At 51.9% G+C, this 7,782-nt stretch overlaps 1 long non-coding RNA gene across 1 annotated transcript; it reads left to right on the forward strand.

The window, feature by feature from the left end:
• Window positions 1-2,104: 2,104 nt before the first annotated feature.
• On the forward strand, window positions 2,105-7,509 carry LOC124238432 (uncharacterized). The gene is made up of 3 exons (XR_006888307.1): window positions 2,105-2,832; window positions 3,272-3,372; window positions 5,101-7,509. It is a non-coding gene; the product is annotated as an uncharacterized LOC124238432 (long non-coding RNA).
• Window positions 7,510-7,782: the final 273 nt, after the last annotated feature.

The following is a 7,782-nucleotide window of genomic DNA, read 5'->3' on the forward strand; positions in this document are numbered from 1 at the left end:
AAGCAGAAAAAAAAAGGTTGGTAACAGTTGTTAGCCTAGGTGCCAATCTTTAAAAAAAAAAAAAAAAATAGATCTTTAGGGACTGGCCCAGTGGCATAGTGATTAAGTTTGTATGCTCGCTTTGGAGGTCTGGGGTTCACAGGTTCAGATCCCAGGCATGGACCTACATACTGCTCATCAAGCTACGCTGTGGCAGCATCCCACATAAAATAGAGGAAGACTGGCACAGATGTTAGCTCAGCCACAATCTTCCTCAAGCAAAAAGAGGAATATTGGCAACAGATGTTAGCTCAGGGCCAATCCTCCTCACAAAAAAAAAAAAAAAAGAAGAAGGAAACAGATCTTTTATAAATACTTGTTAGTTCATGGCTTAAAAAATCATGACTCCACTTGTTGGGTGGAATTTAGTTTGGACAATAATAAACGCTGCTATTGATTGAGCAACATCACACTTACATTACCCAGCTGGAGCTCTCTGCAGGGTAGGTATTGCCTCTACTTAGTGGGGGAGAAAATAAAGCCTCAGAGAGGCTGAGAGACTTGCCCGAGCTCACACACCTTACAGGAGGTGGGCTGGGGTGTGAGCCCTGGTCCACAGCACTCCGGAGTTCGCGTTCCTTTCCTGAGCACCAGAATGCTGCTTCTAGTCAACAGAGGGGGACAAACACTGAGGTCAGAAGCAAAACACCACCTGGAACCAAAACCTCTCCTGTCACTCATCTCTCCTGGTGGCGGGCCTGCGATGGGCCCCAGCACCAGGGCTGTCTCTGGGCACCGTGCGGGGCAGGCATCAACAGACCACTGTGGATAAGGACAGAATAGGGACAGAGGGCATGTGGTGTGGCACAAAGCAGCCCCCCAAGAGACTCGCTGGCAGGAGATAAATGAGCACAGCATCTGCCCTGCCCCCTCCCCGGCGTGGACTGGGGCCGGCTCAGGGTCTGTGAGCGAGGCTCACACATATGTGGGCTGAGCATGTCTAAGGCCGCTTACACACACTAAAATGATAACACAAAGAACAAACTGTCCGATCTCTCCCTTTATTCTAATCCCAAGTCTCTTACAAACTGTGTGGCCGAGGGCAGTTGGGTAAGTTTTATAACCTCTCTGAGGTTCATCTCTTCACTTTTAAAATGGCTAATAACTGTAATGTGTTATAAAGCCAGTGCCCGGCACAGTGTTGGGCACATCAAAGGGCTTCAGTAAATGTTGACCGCTCAAGTGAATGAAATATAGCGGTGGTTCTACTTACTGTGCATCTCGTATAGGACCTAGCATGTTCTGGACTTGCGCGTGATTAATGAATATTTGTAATTTTGAGATTGTCTTCATAATTAGGAATGATGCTCCATTAAAAACAGAAACAAAAACAAAAAACATTAACTCCACTTAAATACGGAGAAACTCCTGTGAGAGAGCCTGTGATTTGCTGCAGGACTCCTGGGGAGTTGTAATATTGGAATTAATAGTAACGATCTGCTAATTCTCCACCTTTGCCCGGGCTGCCTTCCAGGACGTGATGTGGAATCCTGCTGCTTCTGCTCCTGATAAATCAATGACAATCTTCATCCCAGTGAGGGGCGAGTCCCGGGACACACTCCTGTGTCAGTGGTGCTGTTAAAATCAGATTTCTTGGAACCCATTTACGAGGCTTTGAATTTGCAGATCGCTTGCTGAACCTAAAATGCCGCACACATGTGGCGACCTTGACTTGGCTGTTTCTGCGAATCGGCTCTCCCCTTAAGCCATGACTGACATTTCCAAGTCGCACGGCAGGGACTGGGCTTCAGTCTCTGTCTGCCCACTATGATCGTTATCCAGGTCCTGCCCATTTTCTGGGCACCGCTCACCTCCTGGCAATGATCTGCTTGGACGGGGGCAGAGGGCTGTGGAGGGGAGGGGAGGAGGGCGGCATATGCCCTCTCAGGGCTGACGCTTCCTCTTCTTTTCTTGGTTCCTCCATTGGGGCAACTTTTGGGCAAGAGAATTTTTCTCCCATCTTCTTTCTGTCCACTCATTCCCTTGCTTATTCCCTTGTTTATTCACCCACTTATTTAAATCGCAGGAACGGGTCCCTGTTGAAACGGAAGCGTTGTGGTGGCAGTGGGGGTACACAGAGAGGAGGTGAGATTCCGACGTGGCTTTTGAAGAGCTGAATGCACGCAGAGAAAACAGACATGACCCTAAGATTGCTTACACCCGCAAATGAAAATCACTGCTGAGTGACTACCTCCAGGTGGCAGATTTAAGAGTGGTTTTTACTTTCTTTGTGGGTGTGTTTCTAATTTTTCCTTCAACGAGTATATATTAGTATTTGTGTAATAAAAGTTATTCAAAAGGTGAGTACATGGTAAACAGGTGCTAAGTGCACAGGGAGGTGCCGATGAAAATACCGGGGAAGCAGAGAGGAGGCAGTGTTCCTTCCAGCCCAGGAGGATGGGAAAGGCTTTGGGACAAGGTCGTCATTGAGTTGGGCCTTGAAGCCAGAGGGAGGCCTTGCAGTGGACGTCTGTGGGACGGCCTGCCCAGCACTGCTCTCCCTCTTTGTGGCCCACAGGAGCTGCCTGGGTCTCAGATGGCCTTAGCCCTCATCCTGCTTTGTCTCACTGTCTAGTGGGGGCGCCTGACCAAGCCTGGCCACTCGGAGTCCTTACCCTGGGACTTCCTGGCTGAAAGCCTGCAGTATCTTTGGTGCAAGTTGTTAACAAAGATGTGAAATTCAGGAGCTGCACGTGTGGTGGATGCAGGGAGGGATTTGGCTGCTGCATTTCCTGCAGGGTGGAGGAAACCAGTCTGCCGTGAGAGAGTGAAGTGGGCACCTGGAGAGAAGAGGTGAGAAGGGAGAGTTGTGGTGGAATTGAGCCCCTGACTCCAGTTGTTCCCAAATCTCAGCTGTGCCTCTGCCCTCCTTTGTCCAAGCTCACATGAGCTGGATTTTGAACTGGCACCCCACGGCGTGCTCTCCCACAGCTGTGGCTGCGTGGGGGAAGGTGGGAGGGGCCCCGGAGGCAGGCAAGCACAGGACTTGTGCAGGGGCAGCCGACTGTTCCATCTGGGCTGGGAGGGTGTGGGCGAGTGCTACGGACTGGATGTCTGTGTCTCCCCAAAACCCAAACGTCAAAGCCACGGCCCCCAGTGTGATAGTGGTTGGAGGGGGCCTTTGGGAGGTGATTCGGTTTAGAGGAGGCCATGAGGGTGGGACCCCCATGATGGGATGAGTGTCTTCATAAGAAGAGGAAGACAGGTGGTTCTCCCTCTCTCCACATGCCAGCACACAGCCAGAAGACAGGTGTCTGCCAGCCAGGAAGCGGGCCCTTGCCAAGAACCGAATCTGCTGGCACCTTGATCTTGGACTTCCCAGTGTCTAGAACTGTGAGAATTCAATGTCTGTTGTTTAAGACACCCAGCCTGTGGTATTTTCTTATAGCAGCCCAACCAGACCAAGACAGGGAGTGAGTGTGTGCGGTCAGCCGTAGGGATGGCAGCGTTCAGGCCGCAAGGTTTGGGTCTCACGCCCTGCAACAGCCTATGCTTCTCCCAGGCCCCAAGAGGCCAAAGTCCTATGACCAGTGACCAGGATCAAGCTGGCTCCTCCAAGCTGCACCCCAAAGAAACTGGGGAAGTAGTCGCAGTGAAGTCCCAAACCAGAAAGTCCCTAGGGTGAAGTCCAGCCTTAGATGGGGACAGGCTCTGTTTCTTCCAGGGGCCACTAGAGGTCAGGGGTGCAGGCACTGCCCCCCGCCTTGCCTCAGCTTAGGCTGAGTTTCTGCCCCCCTCCATAGGCCGACCTTCCTCTGAGCTGCCAGTGCAGCCACACTTGTCCCTCCACGTGCACCCCCTCCTTTCTCCTTTGGGTCCAGCTCTGGTGGGTCTGCTGAGGGAGAGATTAAGAGCTGGAGGAAAGGTAAGAATGGCCCTGGATAAAGCAGTAATCTGGGAACAAGAAAACACCAGCTGCCTGGTATCACGTTGTTCCTTAGGAAAGGCCCTTGTCTGAAAGCTCAGAAGGGCCTGTCTCTTGGGAGAAAGCAGGAAGGGTGGAGGCGCAGGTTTTGGAGGTGAGGGTGAGAGGCCAGGCCCCTGCCCTCTCAGTCTATGGATGCCCCGAACAAACAGAGGACGGGCAGCTAGAACCCAGGCCTCAGACAATTTCAGCCATGTCACATACTGACAGCCAGCACACTCAAGTAATTTCACTCCCTCATCCTCTGCCCCAACCCAACCCTGGCTTCAGCATCCTGTCTGCCCAGGAAGTGCTCAGAGAATATCACCTGCCACACAGCACAGGCATTTCTTCTCAGGGGGTCCCTGACCCGAAAGTGCATGCTCAGCCCGAATCAATCAGCCTGACTGGCTCTCTGGCTGAGATGGGGACTGTCTGGCCATGGGGGTGAAGGCACCCAGACCACAGGGGCTGTTTCTGGTTTATGTTCCCCCAGTTACCTTAGCAACAGGAAACAGGATGCAAAGCGCCGCCTACCGTGGCCTCCATCCATCCCTGGAGAGGCGGGGAGAACAGTGGGAGTGCTGGCCTAGAGGGCAGGAGGCCGTGTCCCTGCCTGGGCGCTGCTGCTCTCTGGCTGGCTGCTCCCTGTAAGTGCCTCCTCCCTGGGCCTGTTCTGGACAGAATAGGGGCCGAGGGCTCTCTGGATGGGTCAAGGATGCTGTCCAGGAGCATAGTCCTCTGGGGAAAAGATCCTCCTGTTTCTGTTCTTGGTGGCTCCGGGCGCGGGAACTGTGCCAGGGAGCAAGTATATGCCAGCCAGTCTTCTGTGACTTAACTTGTCACTCGCCACCTGGGGTGCAGAAATGTCTGACCAAGCAGACAATCGAGCTCCATGGAGGCTGGCACTTGGCAGCACCTGGTCTACCAGGATGGGGGTTTCCTCAGCTGGCGTAGGAGGTGAACCTGGCTGTGGTCCTTGAGCATGAGCGTGTAGAAGAAAAGAGACTGAGAAGGCCAAAAAAGAGACTCAGGAGACTGAGCAGCACAACAAATATCTGTAATAAAAATGATAAAAAGTAATACCTTAAGCACGGCTTTGAAATTCTCAGAGAAGTCTCATGTCTGTTCTCCTGTCGTGTCCTCATGACCTCCAGGGAGGCAGGCAGAGCAGACACTGTGGCCTCCGCATCGCAGTGGAGGACACTGAGGCACAGGGAGGTGGAGCTCCTGGAGTTTCTTGGACAACGGCTGAGCCAGACCTGTACCTCTGACGTGACTCGTGAGAGCTACTGCAAAGCAGAGGCATCTCTGCTTTTGCCTCCCTGTTGGGGCTGTGATTCTCGGACTTAACACACGTCGGACACCTTTCCGAAGAAGAAAGGACACTAAGAGCATTCATTCAACAGATCATCTTATTGAGCACCGGCTATGTGCCAAGCTCTGGCTGGGCACTGAGGACTCAAGAGATGAACCAGATGTGGTCTCCACTCCATAGCGGCAGCATCTATCAGCACTTGCTCTTGCTTCATTCAGTCTCCCGTGTTGGCACTGAACAGAATCACCGGCCATGAGACCCTGCAGTGATCTCTCCCACCCTGCAACCCTTGTTGTGTCCCAAAGCATTCCACTGGGCCGTCTCTGCGAGAGGAAAGGCCCACTTCCAAAACTGGCGGGAAGATAACCAGGAGGGAGGAGCAGAGATGAGTGGCGTTAGGGAAGTGCTGAAGCCACCCCGGCTCTGGGGCAGACAGGATGGGGCTGCAAGGAGATGAGAGGCCACCTGGCTGGTGAGGAAGTGCTTCCAGGAGAGCAGCTGGGAGCAGCCTGCTGGCCGAAGGCTGAGGGGCTGACCGGGAGTCAAGGGCAGCCTGGAGAACAGCACTAACAGCCGCACAGGACGCTGGAAGGAAACCCGGAGCCCGTTCTTTGAACACTGACAGCCATTAAGATCCTGTTTCCACAGGTGGGGATTGTGGGGCCACGCCCTACCCACTGCAAATCATTTTCTGAATTGTCGTGTAGCATCTTAAAGGCAGAAGCATAAAGGTTCCCACCCAGCTTGACAGTGGGGGACCTGTCATTAAGGCCTGAGGAAAACTTTTCAGCATCTTACCTCTTCCCTACGCTGAGGCCAACTGTGCCTTGCTCTATGAACAGAAAAAGAATTCAGCCACATTTTAGACTCTTGTAAAGCAGCTTTTATCTGCTCAGTGAAATGGCAGTGAGGGGACAAATTTCCACACAAAGAACCCAAACTTTCCAGGCCTAAATAGGGTTCCAGCAGTACACTCTTAACTCACAGGAAACAGCCTCCAACATCGATTTCTGCTTTCCTCTGCAGAATTTGTAGCCCAAACACACACTGTGGGTTTAACTCAGCAGACCTGAGGACACAGGTGAAAGGGACTCAGAAAACCGCACAGCTCAGGGAGTGCACCAACAGGCAGGTGCATCGGAAAGCAAATTAGGGCCCACGGGGTTTCGGTCTTAATGTGCAGGGGCGACGCCCACCACAGAGGAAAAGAAGCTGTTCGCTTTGTGTTGTTTTGCTTCTTAAGGCTGCCTTTGCATCAGCCCGTCTTTAAAACAGCAAAGAAATGCTACAGAGCCAGACCACTGGTGCAAGGGACTAGAGAGTGGAATTATCCTCATGTTATAAACATAGAAAATTAGACCTGCAACTTGGAGGAAGCCTTAGAAACCATCTAACTCACTGACTTTATTTTCCCATTAAGAATCTGAGGCTTTGGTCCTAAACAGAGTAAGTGTGGCTGGCTGCCACTTCTCGGTCTCCGGCTCAGCAGCCGGCGCTGGGTAAGGAATTGTGCTAATCTGCTAGGACAGCTGTAACAAAGGACCACAGGCTGGGGGTGTGAACAGCAGACATTTGTCTCACAGTTCTAGAGGCTAGAAATTTGAGGTCAAGGTATCGGCAGGGTTACTTCCATCTGAAGGCTGAGCGAGAGAAACTGTTCCATGCCTCTCTCTCGGAGCTTCTGGGGCTTTGCTGGCAATTTGAGGCACTCCTTGGCTTGTCGAAGCATCACCCTGACCTCTGCCTTCGCATTCACACGGCATTCCTCTGAGTACCTCTCTGTCTTTGTGTCCAAATTTCTTTTTTTAAATAAGGACACCAGTCTTATTGAATTAGGGCCCATCCTAGTGACATCATCTTAATTTAACCAACTATATGAGCAAGGACCCTACTTCCACATAAGGTTATATTCTGAGTTACTGGGGTTAGGACTTCAACATACGAAATTGGGGAGACCGCAATTTAACTCATAACAGAGCTCTGCCTACATTGTGTCTGGTCCTCACCGCAAGGTTGCAGCTTGGGGTAATCTGTCTTCTACGGAGGATCAGGCCCTGAGAGATGGGCAGTGCCCGGGGCACGGCAAGGAGGATGTGAAGAGCATGGACTCTGGGCCAGGCTGCCTGGGGTGGTAGCCAGCCCCACCTCCCAGGAGTTAATGAACGTGGGTAAGCTCTCCCGTGCCTCAGTTTCTTCATGTGCAAGACAGGAATAATACAGGTCCACAATTTCAAAACCCTGAAATCTCCAAACACCAAAAATTGTATTTATAATTCATTTGACAGCAAAACCTGACCTGAAATAAACTCATTTGACACAAATACCTGTCATGAGTTGATACAAGGCTACTTAGAGTCTCTGTGCAACAGACACATCTCCCTAGAGAGACGTTAGTATGTTCGACGACAGGGCGTGAGGGCAGGCGCTGCAGGGGCTATGCAGCCTGCACTACATGCGCTGTCTTATCTTTCTCATTCCCAGCTGCTCACACTGCAGACACTCTGGCCCGAAGGCTGAACGA

This window comes from Equus quagga, chromosome 4 (assembly GCF_021613505.1).
Source record: "Equus quagga isolate Etosha38 chromosome 4, UCLA_HA_Equagga_1.0, whole genome shotgun sequence".
In the NCBI taxonomy this organism is placed as follows: Eukaryota; Metazoa; Chordata; class Mammalia; order Perissodactyla; family Equidae; genus Equus; species Equus quagga.